The 20,071-nt window shown below is 42.6% G+C and overlaps 1 non-coding gene across 1 annotated transcript; it reads right to left on the bottom strand.

Annotated features, from left to right (window-relative positions):
* Window positions 1-2,047: 2,047 nt before the first annotated feature.
* Window positions 2,048-2,153, bottom strand: LOC118928645 (U6 spliceosomal RNA). The gene has a single exon (XR_005031307.1). It is a non-coding gene; the product is annotated as a U6 spliceosomal RNA (small nuclear RNA).
* Window positions 2,154-20,071: the final 17,918 nt, after the last annotated feature.

Raw genomic sequence — 20,071 nt, 5'->3', positions numbered from 1 at the left:
GCAAATTTGAGCAAGCTGTGAGCAATAAAAAAATGGTTTCCCCCAACCTACACTCTCTCTTGACTTATTTTGGTTTCACTGGTTTCATAGGGGGTTCGCCCCAGGCTGGGTACACCCTTTTCCCTGGAGCTACAGTGGCTGAAGGCGATGTTTGACAAAAGGGAATAAGATAGAATTCCTTTCGCACGTAAATTACTGTTGACTCTAACTGGTCTCCTCTGTGATAGAAACTAACTATAGACTTGGGAGGATGCTATAGTCTTTTGGAAGTAAATGGACCTGTATTCAAATCCCATCTCTGATTTATATAGGTCAAGTTTCCCATTTATAGAGCTGAGAGAGGTCATCCGTGGGAGCTGCACAGGGCTGGGTAGCACCCAGGAGAGCTACTGCCTGAGGGCACTGTGGCAGAGGTGCAATGTGGAGCCCCCAGAAGAAGCCAGAGTATCTGGCTGAGGTGTCTTGGTGCTTTAGGTCTGTTACTCCCTTTGGCCTCTCTGCACTAGTCAGCTTGGACATCCTCAGCATGGAAGGTACATGACAATTTTCTACCTGTTACTGGCTGAGGTCCAATAATTCTGGATAGAACCTCAAACAAGCTTGAGCAACCTTGAAACATAACTCTGCCCTCTGATTCTCAAAAGTGTTTTATTTAGTTGTGAAACTGATTTTGTGGGGGTGTGGTGTGTGTAAACCTTGTTATAACAAAATAGCCTTCACCCATTATTCAGATGTCCTGAGAAATCAAACTTATATGCTGCTTTTCATCTTTGTTCTTGCCACCAACCATCAATGCCACAGGAGTGCTGGCAGTACAGTTAGGAAGTATTTTCTGAGACCTACCATGGGCCCTCCTAACAGTGGCTTACAGGACCGCATTGTAATAGCTACAATAACCATGATGATCTCTCACACAATACAAAGCATTCACTCCATCACTCAATTTATTCTTTTAAAAAACATTTTGTATCTGGCATGTGACAGCAGCCCAGCCTCCGTCTTACAGATACGGAAACTGGAACTCAAACACTGACTGCGAACAGCTGGCCCATCTGGGTCAGTATCCACACTTTGGATTTCTGGTCCAGTAGTCTGTTTATTGCCCCACTGTGAGCCGGACAATGTGGGAACTCCAGATTTTAATGACTTAGTGGTTTGGGATATGGTTCCAGGGAGATCACTTGACCTCTCTCTGCTTCAAAAAAGAGCAAATCTGTGATCTTTCTCTCTCTCTGTCTAAACATCCAAAGAGGAAGCAACTCTCAGCCAGGACAGGAGCTGAGCCTGGTTTGTAGGCAGCGGGCTGTACAGGTGGCTCATTGCCTTGAACCCTGGGGCAGCAGTAAATTGATGTTTGCAGATTTCTGAGCCTCTTGCAGAGATGGGGAGGGAGGGCTAGGAAAGTGACATTTCTGTAAATAACCACACCTGGTTCTAAGAGCAGAAGGATTGGCATGTCCCTGTAGCCTCATCAATTACCATCAACCTTTTGCAAAGGGAGCCCCAGGGGAGAGAATCTCTTCACACTCTTATGATTATTTATAGACTCCACATCCTGTCCACACTCTGGGGGGAATATGGTTTGCTCAGCAGTGGCCTCCTTTCAGATGCTTCCAGGTCCAGTGGAATGTATCCTTCAGCCCCTCTACTATGTGGAGCAGACTTGACATCCAACACTGGGACATAACAAACATGGTAAAGGGGAGATGTGGGGCAGGATGCCTGAATTGCTCAGATACATGAATCTCCCAGCAGACCCTGACTGAATAGCCACTTCACTGCTAAAGAAGGCAATTCAGTGTAGTGGCTAAATAAACACGCTTTTCAAGCAGATACACCTAGATTTAAACCCCAGCTCTACCATTTACAAGCTGTGTGGCTTTGGTTAAGTTACTCAGACCTTCTGCCTCCGTTTCCCCATCTATAAAACGGGATAGTAATACCTCTTCTCAGGGTCATTGTGAGGTTTGATTGCACAGGGCTGAGCAGTGCCTGACACAACAGGCAATAGGTATAGGGGCCTTTTCTTTTTTTATTTTATTTTATTTTAAATATGGAATGCTTCTCAAGTTTGCATGTCACCCTTGCATGGGGTCATGTTAAACTTTTCTGTATTATTCCAATTTTAGTGTAAGAGCTCCCAAAGTGAGCACTGGTGCCCATTCTTGTAAGATACTCCTAGTGTATGTGTATGTGTGATTTTGAAAGACACAGGCCTGAAGAAACAGAGGCAAGGTAGATATTACAGGCAGGGAATTTTGGGTGAAAAGGAAATTCTTAAAACCTAGAGGAGAGATCTCCGTGGACAGGATAGGTCAGAGAGGACTTCTTGGAGGGAGACATGACTGAGTTACCTGAATATCCAAGGTATGTTGTTGGACATGACCCAGGGTGCCCACCACCTGATTATGGGTTGGCAGAATGCCCTAGACCAGCTTTTGGGAAAAGCTGTTTTAGCCTGGATGATGGCCTGGGCTGCCAGTATCTGGTGTCAAGGGTTGGCAGCCTCTCCAGATGGAGAGTTTTATTGGCATGCCACAAATGGCATGGAACATTTGTTCAAGAGCCAATCAAGAGAAAAACTAAGGCTGCCCAAAGTAAAAAAGGAAAAGATAACATTTTGGGTGAATTATCTGCAGTGAATGGATTTTCCTGCTCAGTTCTGTCCTTTCAAAAGGCCTACTTCACTGAAGTAGAATGATTTCCCATTCTATGAACTTCTTGCATTAAAAATTTTTTATAGCAAATTCAAAAATTAGAAAATTAGACAGAATAGTACAATGAACCCTCATGTATCTATCACCCAGCTACAAAATAAACTCAAGGCCACTTTTGTTTCATATATATTCCCCCTGCTAGAATATTTAAAACATACCCCCAAATCATATCATTTCACCTGAAAATATCTGTGTATGCCTTTCTGAAAGATAAGAACTTTAAAAAATAATAATCTTAACATCATTATTTGCATGAAAAAATTAACAAGTTGTTAATATCATCAAATATCTAGACAGTGTTCAAATTTCCATAATAGCCTTCTTTTTTTTCCCAGTTGAAGCAGGATCTAAACTTAAAAGATTCACACATTACTAAGTGGTTGATATTTCACTTAGTCTCTTCAATTTATTGATTCCCCTGACTTAATTTTTTTCCCCTTGCAATTAATTTGTTGAAGACACCACATCATTTCTTATTTCTAGATAGGACTGCATTGTTGTGGTGTCATCTACCTTGCTCCTTTGTCCCCTGTATTTCCTATAAAATAGCATCTAGACCTAGTGACTTGTTCTGATCCAGACTCATCTATTTTTTTGCCAGACTACATTGTAGGTATTGTTAAGTGGTTCCATCAGCTGGTGCGTAACAACTGGTGGCCTCTTGTTGTTATGTAACAGCCATTGATAAACATTGCCCAGATCCATGATTTCACTGGGGGGTTTGCAAAATGGTAATTTTGACTTTGCAAAATGGTAATTCTATCATTCCTTCCTCATTTATGACATGGACTATTTATTTCCATAGAGAAAATTGTTTCCTCATCAACTATTTGTTTAACTTATGATACAGTTTAATCAAGAAAACAGGTTAAATGCTTAATTTTTTCCCTATACTTACTGGCATAGAATAGTGTCTTGGTTCCCTTACATCCTCCAGAGGGAACCAATGAGATTTTTTGTTTCAGAATCTCATTAGGAACTCATGAATCAAAACATACACCAAATGTTTCAATCCATTGCTGGTATTATTCTCTGTGGTGCTCAGATTTTTGCATCTCTAGCCAGTGAGTGGAATCTCTTTCCTAAGTTATTTCCTAAGTTCTGACACAACCATGACCCCAGTCATTGTGGAGAGGTCTCTTGTTTTCTGGAAAGCAAAGATGTCCACATTTGCAAATGGAAATATTTTTTAAAGTCAAAATACATTATGAGTTTATGCTGATTTTCAATTCAAAGTTAGGATAGGATTACCGGGTTTTGCTTAACTTCTTTGATTTTATTTTGAATCTTAGCTTATTATGTTAAAAATCTTGGTTCTTAATATCCATAGCATAACTGCTTGTTTGCTTTACCCTATTATATACCAAAAATACAATTAGTGATTATTATTATTTTTGCAGTTCTTAGGTATATACTACTAGAGATATAGAATTGAATTACTGTATTTTCAAACCATTTAAAAGAATATACCTCTGTATCATTAAGCTATCAACTTAAGGCAGTCAGGTTCATTTTTTAAATTTTGCCTTTTATTTTAGGCATTACCTCTTTCATTCTGTCTTATCATTATTTATACTCATCTAAAACATTTTCATGGTTCTAAAGTCAAATTTTTAAAATGAGGTGTTATTTAGAGAAGTCCAACTTCTATCTCAAACTCACGTCCCTTCTTTCTCCTTTCCTTTTAGCCAACAATTTTATTTATTTCATGGTTTATACTTCCATAGTTTTTATATAAGCAAAACCACACATGAATATATACTTCATACATATGTATTTACACACATGTATACATACATACATATATATGTATATAAATACATTCTCTTAGATATATGGTAGCTGACTATACTTATTATATATACCTTAGTCGACCTTTTTTTTTCACTCAGCATTATATTCTGGAGGTCATACTGTAGTAATACAGAGATATTCTGATTCCTTGTTGATGAATATTTGTATATTTTGTTATTTCTTCAGGGCAGATTTCTAGAAGTAGACTTCCTGGGTTAAGGGATCAGAGTGTGTAGGTTATTTTCCTAGATATTGCTAAATTCCCTGCCAAAGGATTTGTACCTGTTCGCATTCCTTCCAGCAATAATGTGAGTGCCTGTTTTCTCAAAGCTTGGCGAAAAGAGTATTTGAAAATCTTATGGATTTTTGCCCATTATGGTAGGTGAAAAATGTTGTATTAGTTTATTTTTAATTTGGCCTTTTCTTATTATGTGCACAATCAAGATCTTTCCATATAGATAAGGGGCATTTTTATTGTTTTTTGTGAGTTGTTAGTACATATCCCTGGCCTTTTTTTTCTTTATAGGATTATTGGTCTTTCATTCTTTCTTTTTAAAGTTCTTTAAATAGTGGAAATATTAATTCTTTATCTATGGTAAAAGTTGAGAAATTTCCTCATTAGTTATTTGTCTCTTTGCTTTCCATGTGGTGTTTTAGTTGGTTTGTTTTTGCTATGTAAGATTCAAAATTTTTCTCCTATTTTTATGTAATGAAATTTATTAATCTATTCCCTATGGCTTCTAGGCATTGAGTCAGAGGTAGGAAAGTTCCCCCTCACTCCTGGATTGTAAAATAGTTCAGACTTGTTTTTCTATACTTGTATGAATTCATTTAATACATTTAACTTTCTTATCTACTTGGCATTTACCTTGGTATACGGTGTGGGGAATGAATACGATTTTATCTTTTTACATATGGCTATTCGGTTAGTTCCATGCCTTTGATTAAAAAGACCAATTATTTCCTCCACTAATTTGAGATTCTTCCTTTATAGTATGCCAAATTTCCAAATACAATTGGATCTCCTTCAGAATTTTCTATTTTGTTTCACTGGTCTATGCGTGTAACACCACCACATTCTTTCAACTGGAGCCGTTATAATACGTTTTAATTACCTGGCAAGGCTCTCCCTTTCTTGCTTCTCTTTCTTCTCTCCTTTTCCATCCCTTTCTTCTCTCTCTCTCTTTCTTTCTTTCTTTTTTCAGGCTTTTCCCCTCTTGCCTATTTTGCTTATCTATTCTTCCAAACTGATTTTATAATCATTTATCTAGCTCCAGAAAGAAACTTAGTCATTATTATTTTGGATTCTATTAAATTTATGAATTACAGTAAACTGAATTTTATGAATTAACTCAGGGAGACCTGAAATCTTTGATACTGAGTATTCCTATCCAAGAATATGGTATATTTTTTCCATTTATGCAAGGTTATTTTTGTGTGTTTTTGAACGGTTTTATAGATTTTCTTCATAAAGATTTTGGATATTTCTTGTTAAACTTATGCTTAGGTATTTGATCTTATTTGGCTTTCACAAAGGGAGTTTTCTCTTTCAATATAAATTAATTTTTTTGTATATATGAAGAATTGATTTTTGCGTATTTATTCATTAGGCTACTTTACTAAATTCTTTTGTTTGTAGTAGTTTTCTATTGATTACTTTGAGTTTTGTGGACATATACTTTATATAATTCTTTGCTCTAGTAATGTGATGGGTAACATTCATGGATTCTAACATTGAATCCACTCTACTTGATCATGATGAATATTTTAATGTGCTTTTGGAGACTGTTGCTAATTATTTAGTATTTATATTGATATTTATAAGTGATACTGGTCCGTAGTTTTTTTCCATTAATGCACTCATTTTCATTAATTGATGTTGAGATTGAGATTGATGTCTGAGATTGGTGTTAATACTCACTTCATAAGATAACTTGTAGAAATAGGGAAACAATCTGGACCTGGTACACTTTTGAAGGAAAGCTCTTTTTCTACTTCCTTTATTTCTTCTATGGTATTTTATGTGTTTAGACTTTCTGTCTCCACTAGGCTTAATTTTAACTAGTTATATTTGTCTAGAAAATTATCCACTTCATCTGCTTTTCCAAATTTGATGGCAAGGAATTATATAGAGTAGATTCTTATCACTTAAAAAATGCTCAGTTTTGATGGTTATTTCCTCCTTGTCACTTCTAATTCTATGTATATGGGCCCCCCACACCCCCACCAACCATTTTCCTCAATTATGTTATCTAATTTTTAAAAATTGTTATTGTTATGTTCTTTTCTTCAAATAATTAAATTCTGGGTGATATATTCATTTTATTTTTTTCTAACTTAAATCTTTTTCAAGTTATAATTTACTAAAAAATCATTATGGGTAGTTTGATGATTTTAATAAATTTATATACTTATGCAACAAAACACTAATCAAGACAGGAAAACAATTCCATCACTTTAGAAAGATTTTTCTTCTGCCTTTTCAGACAACTTCCTACCCAACCCCAGAGGTAAGAATGTTCTAATATCTATCACCACAGTTTGGTTTTGCCCTTCTCAAACATCATATAAATAAATCATACTGTATGTACTTTGTATTTTGACTTCGTGTACTTAATATGTTTTGAGATTCATACATGTTCTTGAGTGTTATCAGTAAGGTGCTCCTTTTAATTTCTAAGTAGTATTCCATATTAGATAAACACAGTTTATGCATTCATCTGTTAATGGTGGTAAAGAATAAAGGTGCTTTAAATATTTTTGCACAACTGTTTCTGTGGGCATGTGGTTTCATTTTGGTGAATACCTGGAAGTGTAATAGTTGGTTCATAAGCTAAGTGTATGCTAAACTTTATAAGAAACAGCAATTCCACTTTTGGAATTTTCCAGAGGAAATGGAAACACTAACTCAAAAAGATGTACGCACCCTTGTGTTCACTGCAACAGTATTTACAATAGCCAAGACATGGAAGCAACCCAAGTGTCCATAGACGGACAGATGAATAAATAAAGAAAATGTGACATACACACATACACACACACAGGAATATTATTAAGCCATAAAAAGGAAATTCTTGCCATTTGTGACAACATGAATGGACCTTGAAGGCATTATGTAGTAAGTAAGAAACAGAAAGACAAATATCTTATGATCTCACTTATATATAGAGTCTACAAGTAAAAACAAAACCAAAAACCAAGCTTTTAGATACAGAGAACAGATTGGTGGCAGTGGGAGTTGGGGGTGAAGAGGGGTGAAGGTGGTCAAAGGTACAAACTTCCAGGGGTCAGATTTGGATCATGTTCTGACAAGTCTCTTGTCTTCTTCCAGGCTTCTCCTCATTTCCTCTTACAAGCACTTCCTTTAATAAATCTCTTGCATGTCTATTCCCGTCTTGGTGCCTGTTTCTCAGAGGACCTATACTAACACAGAGATTGGGAAATTCCTCTTCTACTTCTAGTTTGCTGAGAGGCTTTCTTAATTATGAATCTGTATTAAATTTCATGAAAGGATTTTTCTGCACTTACTGAAATGATCATATATTTTTCTCTTTTTTGTTGTTAATATGGTTACATTAATTGCTTTTTGAAAGTTAAGCCAACCTTGAATTCCTGAGATAAACTTTAGTTGGTCATGAAGTTTTATCCTTTTTATCTTAGTTGCAATATATTTTCAAGAGTTTTATATCTATATTCATGGGGGATATTGGTCTAATGTCTTGTGTCTTCATAAGGTTTGGGTACCAAGGTAATTCTGGTTTTATTAAATTAGTTTGGAAGTGTTCCTTCCTCCTCTATTTTCTAAAAGAGTTTTTGTAAGACTGGCATTATTTCTTATAAAAGCTTTGATAGATCTCACCAGGGCCACTGTCTGTGCCTAGGGTTTTTCTCTGTCTTCCTCTCTGCATGGTGGGTCTTTATCTCTGACATACGTTACTATCTATGGGGACATAATTCTGCTCACTATTCTCCTTTTTTCTTTAACTTTGTGTGGGATTCAAACACAATTCTTTTTTTGTTATTTGTGTTTAAAGGGCATGAATGCTCCTCCTCACTTTGGAGGGGAGGGTGGGCCAGGATCATTTTCCTGGCTTCAGAACTCTATAGAGTTCACTATTCTATTGTTAGTACAAAGTGTTCACATGTATGGCTTATCTATTCTAACATCTTCTGGCTCAGTTACCCTCTCCCAGCTTTATCAGGAAATTTTCTTTCCTTTTCTCCTAACCCCTTGTCCTGCATAAATTAGATTCTATTCCCAGTAATTTCTATTCAGTGCAGGCCTTTGTCCTGGCCAGGAGTTCTTGTTAGTTCAAAGAGTTCATAAGAGCCCACGCTGCCCAGCGCTCTGTGACTTTGTGCTCACAAACCCAAGCCTACATGGCCCCTGCCATTTATGACTGTTTCCCCCAGATTGTGTTTCTCTTTCATAGGGAATATCTGCTGGCAATTTTGGGTTCTCTGAATCTCAAGTGTAACATAACCCCTGTCTCTCTTCTTTGCTTCTCTCTGCACACCTGCTGATGCACATTGTCTTGGTGAGACAAAGCTGAGATCATAGTGATTAGGCCTCCCAGGTCTCCTTCACAAAGGGCCCTTATGCCCGAGGAGGGACGTGTGCTGCGGTGTTTGGTGTTCGGAGCCCTCTTTGGGGTTTTGCAGGAAAAGGAACAGAGCAGGGTAGCAGTGTCTCAGGTGCTCCAATGGAAAGAATTTCTGGTCTCAAACCAGATGGCAACCCCTCTAGTGAGAAAGGCAGTGTCACACACATCTCACCACCACTTCACATTGCGAGCTCACAAAGCCAGAACACAGCAAAATCATCATGGCCCTGTGCCATCCTGGCATGCTGGCACAATCACACTGTGACACAACTAGAATAGCACATGACAAGAATGTTGCCACACGACCAAACGGGACTTGGCACCAACACAACTCCATGCCACAAATTTTTTTTTTTAACAACTGAGATCTTCATCGCATACCACCACCACCCTGTAACACTAAGGTCATAATGTGTTAGGCCCACTGCACTTGCCATGATATCGTCACACATACATACATTGCAATGGTGACAGTACACCAGCACACTGCAAGGCGCCTATCCCACTGCATCCATTAAGACCAGTCACCTTGGTGGAGTCTCATCAGCTCAGAGTGCAGATATTTCAGGGGCCTTTAAGCCCAGCCCAGCCCAGATGTACCACTGACACAAACATCTAAGGGAATCCCGGCTGGCTGCTCCCATCCTTTTGCTATCAGTAGGCATGCCTGCCTCCTCCACGGGTTATAAGGACAAAGGTCATTTCTTCTTTACCTTTTATCTTTCAGCACTTAACATAGCACCTGGCTAAGTACAGTGAGTAAAGATAAGGAAAAAACTGTTCAGTCAATATAGCATTGAGTTAAAGAAATCCAGTGACATCAAGGGGACATTGTGTAAATCACAGTCTCAGGCTCAAAGTTACCTCAGACTGGAATCAGTGTTTCCCAGAGTTTACTTGTTACTGCATTAATTTTTGCTGTATTCACGTTTGATCTGTCATTAGCTCAATATCTTTAAATGTACTCACTAGAAAAAAATGCAAATTACATTCCTTAAAAAGGAGATAGAAAGCCAAAAGAATGAATCAGCCCCTTGCCCCATCTCCTGCAGGAGTTGTCCCAGTGTTGGCTCTGTGCTCTGCTTGGTGTCTGAGGCTGCGTTTCAGATGCTGCTGGTGGCCAGGTGAAGCCTGAGGCAGTCTGTGTCCCCGAAGAAGGGATGGCTCCATGGGTTTGCTGGCATCAGCCACAGCTGAGTGGGGGCTTGGAGCCTGCATGGAAGCAAGGCTGCGGAAGTGGTTGCCTCAGTTAGACTACGAGACTTACATCAACCTCAGGGCCTTCCTGGCATAGGGGACCAGGGGCTTTTGCGAATTGCCTGGGAAGGGCTATAATCCCAGAACTGTTCTTTGTTCCTAGTACAATCCTAGCTGACATTTACTGAGCTCATACACTAAAGTGTGCTACTTTCTCTTTAATTTATATGGCAGTGGATGAAGTTGGTACTTTTCACAATCGGCAATTTGGCTTTTGGGAAACAGAGGCTCAGAATGGTTGTGACTTGCACAAGATCATACAGCTGGTGAGCAGTGGAGCCAGGGTTCACCTGCCAGCTGGCAGCATCCGGCTCCAGAGTCTGGGCTGCTAACCATTATACTCAATGCCCTCTCTGAGCTCTTTTCCCCAATTTGTACCTGGCTGCCTGGGATGGCCAGGCAATGCAAGTAAGTTTGGGTCAATATATTTGGGATGATGTCTTGCTCTCCCTCTTTGCTTGGACAAAGCCATTCTCTGAGGGCTTGGAGAGGTTAGCTGGTGAGCCAGTGGGAGCATCTGGGAGCCAATGGTTGGCTGAGTTTTGTGGGGCTCTGTCCCTGAATATGTCTGGGGGCTTGGCCAGAGCTACACCATGAGGTGCTAGAGAGATACAATGGAATCTACTCTCAGGCAAAAATAACAAGTAACATGGGAAGGTAGGATGTGGCTAATTCTGTTGCTGTCATCTTGCTTAATTAAATGAAAGTCCCAGAAATAGTTAGGTGCAATTACTCCTTTTCTGTCATGCCCCCCTTTCTCTTGATAATTTGTCCCTGGAATCCACCTATGATCTAATACCTGTCATGGCTGGCTATTTCTGATCTGAGACCCTCTCAGTCTTGCTAACTTGCTGAGACTTTGTCCTGGTTCGGAACCCAGAGAGGTTGATTCCTAGATGTGTGGGTCCACAGATGGAAGCCTTTTAATGGTGAGTGCCAATATCTACCCTGAAAAATGAACTCATCAATGCTATATGGGAATCAAGTACTGGTACACACATGCTCATAGCAGCCCTATTCATAATAGCCAAAAGGTGGAATAGCCCAAATGCCCATCAATGGATGAGTAGATAAACAAAAGGTGGTAGATCCATACAGCAGAGCATTATTTGGCCACAAAAAGGAATAAAGTACTAATACATGTCATGTGGATGAACCTCGAAAAGAATATGCTAAGTATAGGAAGCCAGATTCAAAAGGTCACATATTGCATGATTTAGTTCATATGAAAAACCCAGAACAGGTAAATCCACAGAGACAAGGGCAGATTAGTGTTTGCCAAGGGCTGGGAGTGGGGAGGAGAAGAGGGGAATGGGGAGCAAGTGTTTTATCAGTGTAGGGTCTCCTGTTGGGGTGACAAAAATGTTATAGAACTAGATAGAGGTCACAGTTATACAATGTTGTTCACTTTCAAATGGTTAATTTTATATTATGTGAGTCTCACCTCAATAAAAATGAAACCAAAATTTTAAAAATGCTATATAGGAGAGATTTGGTTAAAGCATCATATAATTATTGGAAAGAATGGAAGTCATGCCAGCAACTACCTGGTCCTTCAATGGAAACAGCATATGTATTTTTCCATCTTTACACATTCCCAATGGACAATAGGATTGCAGTGAGTGTTAACTAGGGGTGTTCTGGGAAGGCATCTGGGGTCAGAAGAAGGTGATGGGGAAGGGAGAAAAGCTAAGGGAGGGGAGTTCAACTCCAGGCCAAGACACGTGGGCCATCCTGGCTGGGATGCCGGAGGGTGGAGACCTTTTTTTAATCCAATTTCTCTAAGACCTGCAAAAAAAAGTTGATCGGAGGATACATAATTAAATAGCAATATATTTTTAGAGAAATGGAAAATGTTCTACTCATGAAAATTTTCCTTAAGGTTTATTGTTTTGCTTAACTGTAAAAGCAACATAATACTTATCATAGATTGGAAAGCACAGGAAAGCAAAAAGAAAAAGGGAGAAACAGAAGTACCTACTTTTAATGGTTTATCTCTTCCAGTATTTTGTTTTTGCCCTTTATTCACATAGTTAAAAATCACACAATGTACACAAATTTTTAACCTACTTCTTTTTCCCATAGTATCGTAGAATAAGCATTCCTCTGGTTTATTAAAACTACTTCATGTTATTATTGTGTTAGCTGTACAATATTCCCTTGTAAAGAGGTATGGCTTATTTAACCACTGTCCTATCATTGGATGTTTTGGTTGAAATCTAAAGACTAAATACTAACCTCCACACATACACCAGAAGTGATGGGTGGAGTGATCTAGGAGATCCTGTGGGACTGTGGGACGGGATACACAAACCTTTGTGAGATAGTCTGGGTATAATCGTGGGCAGGTCAACCTTGTGCATGATGATAGTTTTGCTAGTAGAAAATAAACTCCCAGCAGTATATGGACAACAAACAGCAGAATGACATCATCAGCACACAGCTATAGAAGAAAGAACTGGAAGTTAGCAGCTTTGCCCAGTGAGGAGGGAGTCCTGGCCAAAGATTTATATATTTTACATCTTCAGTAAACATTTTCTGAGCACCCTCTGTACAGCAGGTGAGGGAGACACACCATAGGAAAATATACCCTAGGTACCTCAGAGGAGCATGATCCAGAGCAGAGCGGGCAGACTGCTGAGCGTGGCTATGAAGTACAGTCAGGGCTGCAATAGGTCTGTGTGCTCTGGGGGTGCAGAGGGGGTGTGCCTGGCCCAGCCTTGGTGTTAGAGTCAGAGGTGGGGCCAGGGCGGCTCCCCATAGAGGGTACTCCTGAGCTGAGACTCAATAGATGAACTGGAATTACAGTCCGCTGAGCACTACAGAGGATCCCCCATTGGCCACCCCCTCTGATTCCACACTCATCATTTAGCCATTTGTGGATGATTTGGTAAATTATTCCCATAAAGAAATGATGCATGGCTCAGGTCCATGTGATGGGTGTGCTTCTCAATCCCATGGCCATGTTAGCATCTGCTCTTAAGCTCGGTTCCCATGAGTCTGTCCCCAAGAAATGGGGCTACTCTTTGTCTGACCTGATGAGTTTCCTGAGCCTGTAAGGTTAAGGATGCCAGGGCTTGGGACAGGGAGAATTTGCCAAGGTGACCCAAATCTCCCAAGAAGGCCTCTGCAGGAACAGCAGGGCTCTGCATAGACCCTTTCCCCTCCAACTGCCACAGCTCCCTCTCACGGGGCTGTGCAGAGTAAGCAGGTGGCGTGGGCAATGGGCTGGGCGCAGAGCTGGCGCATGGAATCTAATTCTTGTCCTCCTCCCTCGCAGACTCTCCTGCTTCTTTTCAAGAGTATGTGATGAGTAGAGATGATGAATCACCTAGTTCACTAACACGCCAGCTAGCTCTCCCAGTCATTAGCGAAGCCATCAGTCAGTGTGACTAATTGGTACTTTTTGAGATAAATGTTTAAAATATCATCTCTTATGACAACGTTCTTTAAAAGCTCAAGGATATGTTGGGGGTGGTAGGGGAAGATAGTACGCATGCACAGAGCAACCAGAAAATACTCTGGGAACTGTCTGACTGTGAAGGTTCCCTCCTCCAGGCCTGGGCTGGAATGCACCTGCCCACCCCAGCTGGTATTTTGGGTTTGTGCGGGATCTGACCAGGAAGTGCCCACATGGTACCACTTCCCCCAGGGCCCAGTACAAAGGCTGCCTTCTCCTTGCTCAGCTCTCTCCTGACTCTGTACCTTTGCGAAAACTGGCACCAGGCATGTTTAATCTGCGTGGGGAGCAGAGGCCGTCCGTCCCCAGACCTCGGTGACACAGTGCTGTACCTAGAAATGGTCCTGCCGAAAAGCCCAATGTGGGCTCCATCAAACAACGACAAAAGCCCTGTTGTCCTTCCTCTAGTGAGCCGAGAGCTAAGTGAGCTGGATTAAGCTTGGTTTCTTAAGTAGTGGGGCGAGGTCACCAAAGAATAAGAGGCTTAGCTGCAGTTAACATAGTTTCCATGGGCCTAGGGGAAACTTTGGGGAACTTCCATGGATGCCCACAGTGCTCTTGGAATTGAACTTGGACCTTTGGGTGGCCAAGGGTCTTTCAGACAGGATTCTAGATGGACTGAGCCAAGATCACAGCCCGCTGGATGTCAGAGTATCTGGGGTCTCTGCCCGGAATGTCCCTGACCCACACCACCTAGAGTCACCCACTCTTTTCACATCCCTTTCCCCTGCCTGCTTTCCCCTCCACCTTCCTTCTGAGCTCTCCTCTGAAAACATCCAGTCATGTGAATCCCTGGGTCACCATGGCTACACGGGGGGAGGTTGCCGCAGAGGCACTTGCTCTGACAGGAGCCTAGTGGTGGTCACCTCTGGCCAGACACAGCCTCTCACCCCTGACAGGACCACATGGATCCTCACAGCTCCCCAGCCTCTACACACCTGATACACATGGTCTTGTCCTGCCTCTGCTGTCACTGACCCCAGGTCTACGGGATGCCTGCTAGCCTGCCAGCTGGCTGAAACATCACACTGAATTCCTTACTTAGACTTGAATTTAGGAATAAATACTCCTTTTGAGGGATGAAACTAGCAAATGATAACCGACCAACCAACCAGTCTCCCCCCCAACGCATACCCCATCACTATAAAAAGAACATAAAAAGGAAAGCGCCAATTCTAGTGCTCAGTTCCTAATGTAATGCTCACTCCCATCTCCTCCCAGCCTCTCATCCCCAGGTGCTGCTTCAGTTTCCTTTAGGGGCTCTAAGGTCTCAGTCATAGGCTCCTGCTCATGTACAAAAGGAGAAGCCTGAATACAGCTCAGAGGTCAAGAGCAGAGAATCTGGGGCTGCAAGCTCATGTTCAAATCCTGGCTCAGCAGATTACCAGCCTTTGATCTTAGGCTAGTTATTATCCTCTCTCTGCCTCAGTTTTCCCATAGGTATAATGAAAATGGTATTATTACCAACCTCACAGGGTTGTTGTGAGGATTAAATGAGTAACTATACACCAAACACTTCAAACAGTGCTAGGAACATGGTAAACGCTATGTAAGTGCTGTTAGAACACTGGCTGGCCACTGGGTTTCTGGCCAGGGTCAAGCCACCCTGCTCCTGAGGGGATTCTGCTTTGTACTTAGGGTCTCACCAGGCAACAGATCTACCATTTGCAAGAAAAGATGGTATTTATTGCAAGGTCTCAATTAATGGGTCATTGGTGTTTACCCCCAGAAACAACTATAGAATTAAAAAATAAAATCTGACTCAAAGAAGGGGTGTCAGTGGAGCAACTTAGGTGAAAGAAAATGGGAGCCAGTCTATTTCTTGTAGTAGCAGCCCAAGTCTTTGAGCCCACCCCATGCATTTCTGACTCTTGACCTGGTCTCTCTCTCCTGGTTTCTAGATGCAGGCACATGTCAAGCACAAATGGGTGTGCGGAGCTCATAGAAATGCCAGGCGCTTCCCTCTGCTCTCTGTGTGCAGGTTGCAGCATTAAAGCCCACCTCTGGCTTAAAAAATAGCAACAGTGCCAAGGGACTGTGTGGGTTGCTCTGTCACATTAGAGCTGAAACCTCTGAAACACTTGTTGATCTACCTGGAGTTCTTAAAGTGTCCAGGACACTTAGGGATTTTCTTTCAGTATTTGTGGGTTTAAGGAAAGAGAAACATATACTCTTTGGTAAAATCTGCCACTACCGTACCAGCTGGCCCTTGACAATATATAAGCATGTGTTAGGAGGGGTCTCCAGGTGACCGGAGCCCGCAGCAGTGCTTCTCATCCTCGCTGGGGTAGAGTGCTTGTTGGTGGGTGATGCCTTGCCTGCCCTTTTAACGGCTGATGAGAGAAATAATAATTAAATGCCTTAAACACTTACCAAGAGGGTTCAGTCTTATATCACCTAATCCTTAAAATGACCACAGAGGTGGGTCCTAGTATCCCCATTTACAGATTTGCAAACTAAAGTTCAGAAAGGCAAAATGGCTTGCCCAAGGTCACAGAGCTGGTAACTGGCAGGGCTGGAATTCAAAGCTAGATCTGTCTTTCTATTCCCCAGAACCTATACTTTCACTTGCTATGTGTGGTGCCTCCACATGTGGTGAGTGGACAGAAAAGTCATAGACTTTAGGATTCCATATGGCTGGCTTTGCCTTTTAAGCTGTGTAAACTGGGACAGACCATTTAGTCTCTTTAACAGCAGCAGCAGTGATAATATTAATATTTACCTGGTACTTGTGAGGAGCCAGATGTACTATTTTGTTTCATTTGCAACAATCCTGTAAGGTTGATACTATTATCTTGCCAGGGAGCTAATAACAGCAGCCTCAGTGTGATGTCATGAACATTAAACGTGATGCAATTTATGCAAACACCTGGTCTAGCAGAGTGTAAGGGCTAAATATTAGGTAACATGGGTGATTATAGCTCTGAGAAAGACACAGGCCAGCTCTTCTCTGCCACCACCTCCTTTTGTGAGAGGATCGTGAACTGGATTAGAACCCCAGCTCTCTGTGACTTTCACTGTGAATGTAACTGCTCTCTTTCATGAAGCTGCTAGTCCTGTCACATTTGAGCATAGTCCACGGACTCCATAAATGTCTTTTGAATGAAAGTGCTGAGGGGACCTGCTCCAGCCACCTGCCGCTGACTTAGTCATCACATATTCCAGACAGAAAAGCCATTTTCTCATAAACAGAGGAAGCGCATCTCTGAGAGGAGGCATAGGGGCCGCTCGTGAGCCTCTGGTGCATTTGTGTGGCACTGGGAATGTGCCCCTTTTTATTATCAGACAAGGGGAGCACCTGCATGGCCCCCAGCCATCCCACTCTCAGTAGGGCAATGTATTCTTCTCCACACAATTCCTAGGATTTTGTTTGGGGTGGGGGAAAAGGGGTGGGGCTTGGGAGATGGGGGTGGGGGGAGCTTGTCACTGCATCAACCAGGAAAGACATTTGACGTCCCTGCCCGCTGGTTCTGCTCCTGGAGCCCCGTGTCCCTGTGAGCTCAGGAGGTTCATCCTGCGGGCATCACGCTGCCTCAAGGGCCCCTCTGGCTCCTTTAACACCCCATTTCCACCCTGACAGGAAGACTGTTTTCTTTTTTCCTAACCTGAGCATCTTCTCCTCCAGAGTATAAACTCATTCCCTTTGGCCTCATGCTCTGAGCTGAGAGGGGCCAGACGGTCACCAATTTCTATATAATAACCCTTCAGATCCTCGAAGACTGTTATTAAATCTCTCCTTGGCTGCCTGCTCTCCAACTAAATAACTCCTGCTCTTTTCACCTCTCTCCACAGGCCCAGTTTTTCCACTCTGAGCAGCATTGTTAAGAGCCCCTCCATCTTCCCCATCAGGAAACTGGGCAGCCCAGGTCAGCCAAGCCGTGGAGCCCCCTGGGGGCTGAGGGATACGGGCAAAGAGCAGCAGGGGCGGGCAGGGGGGCAGTCAGGGGGGCGCACCACTCCCTGCTGCCATGCTGCCTCAGCATCTCCTTGGTGCCACCACCCTCAGAAGGGTGCTTCCTCTGTCAGGGGCAGCCTTGGCCCCCAGCTTTTTCTCCTCTTCCTCTCCCTTCCAGCTCTGCCCCTCCCCATGCCGACGGCAGCCTTCCAGCCCTGTCCACCAGGTTCAGGTGCACAGAGAGGATAGATAAAGGGGCTGAGACAGGCGAGTGCAGAACACACAGACAGTATCAGGACCCAATATTGTCCCCTAGCTGCCAGCTAAGTGCCTGCTGCATCTCAGTTCTTCAGACAACCTGACTGTCTCTGTTTTGCACAAGAAGATTCTAAAGCTCAGCTATGGAGCTTATAAGGCAATTGTCTGAGACCACATCTAGGAGTAGGGACAGCCCCCCTTTCAACTCCAGGAAGTGGGGCTTCAGACATAGTGCTTTTAACACCAACTCTCTCACTCTGTTTTGCGGAAAGTGACCCAGGGATGAGAAAAGAGCCCAGAATGGGTACACGAGGAGCAGGTTACTACTGTTGCCAACTGATACTAAAGAAGACTCTGAGGGAGCCTTCTGGCCCTCCAAGGGACAGCCAGAAGGGAGAGTTTCAAGAACAAGGATGATCAGACATGGCAAGTGTGCAGAAAGGCCAGACATAACTTCTCCACGTTTGTCTTCCATCCAGGCCCAGGTAAGTTTCCAATCCAGGCCTATTGGACCCATCTTCTGGCCTCTGGAGGGGGCCCATTTGTGTCCCAGCTAAACCTCTGACTGCACTGATGGCACAGAGCACCCTCTCCAAAGAGCTCCTCTCAAGCTTCTCCAGCCCCAAGACTCTAAAACCTTCCCTAACCCACTGCCTGTCTCCTGCATGGACTCTCAGGGACCAATATGACCAAAGGCTCTGAGGCAGGAGAAATCAGACACATTCTACAGTCTAAAGGAGGCCAGTGTGGCTAAAGAGTAAAGGAAAGTTGGTCATGCAGAACTGCTTGGATTTTTCTTTAAGTAAAATGCAAAACAGGCTAACTTGTTAGTGCAAGATCCCAGACTCTACACAGTTTCTGACTTATCAGGGCTGTCTTTTCCCATCACGCAGATGAGGAAACCAAGACAGAGAAGAATTAAGTTGAATAACTTGTTTTAAAGTCACACAACTAATAAATGGAGTCTGGACAAAAACTTAATTCTAGATGACTCCAGACCCCCACAAGCTAGGGTCACCAGGCGACTTCACTGTGACTTATAGCTTAGCATGGCTGTAAGTGGAGAGGGACCTCTCAGAACATAGTCTCCAATGTCACAAGCTTTAATTAAGTCATTTAGAGAACTGATCACCCAAGATGTGGTGAGGAAGTGTGCTTAATTCATTCTGGGGCTGGACCCATCAGACCCATAGCTTTGACTTCTAATTGTCTGAAAATGCTTTTCTAACCTAATGTGATCCAGAATGTTAATGATCCAGAAACTACTGGTTGATGAGAAGAGAGAGAGAGAGAGAAATAAAGATGGGTAGATGTATAGAGAGACAGAGAGACAGAGACAGAGACAGAGAGAGGCACAGTCAGCCCATTGCCTGCCTGCTTTGGCTGGGATCTATTTTTTAAATGGTCTCGTCCTCTTTCTACTACTCCCACTGCTCAACAACTGCTGCTATTATTAGTAGTAGTTGTTATTATTTCCTCAAACTAGTTGAATTATGGGGGAATTCTCAGAAGAGAAAGTGAGCCAAGAAGGTAGGGGAAGGGAGGACACTGCCAGAGGGGCCGGTCCTGCTGAGTCTGGGGCCGCTGGAGGGGCACCGTGTGGAGTGGGGGGATCCAGGGAGCCCTGCAATTGGACATCCTTGGACGTTGTTCACTGTAGTGCAATTTCCGGTTTGATGGCTCCCCCTCTGTTACAGGAATAGGCATAGACAAGAATATGCTTTAAATGTGAGAGAGGGGTACTCAGCTCTGGGGGCAAAGATGGGAGGTAAGAGGCAGGGTCAGGAGAAGGGCACTTTATTCATCCTGATTCCTGTTATTTGGCACAATGTCGGACACACGACTGACCCTTTGGAAGTGTTGCTGTGCGGTGGCAGCTCAGATGGAGCCACCATGCTCCACCGCTGCTGCATGTTCTCTGATGATGGTGGTTAAGATGTGTGGCCTCTCTGAGATCTGTTTCCCCAGCCACCATGAGAGCAGCAGACCGGTCAGAGTCTCTCTTGAGAAAATGCAGTGAATGGACCATGTGAGCTCTAGAGCCCTAAACAATTCTAAGGCATGAAAATCTCAAAGGCTCTGTCTG

Source organism: Manis pentadactyla, chromosome 9 (assembly GCF_030020395.1).
Source record: "Manis pentadactyla isolate mManPen7 chromosome 9, mManPen7.hap1, whole genome shotgun sequence".
Classification (NCBI taxonomy): domain Eukaryota; kingdom Metazoa; phylum Chordata; class Mammalia; order Pholidota; family Manidae; genus Manis; species Manis pentadactyla.
Note: the sequence above shows the minus strand (reverse complement) of the source record. Positions and strands in the feature narration are given on the sequence as shown.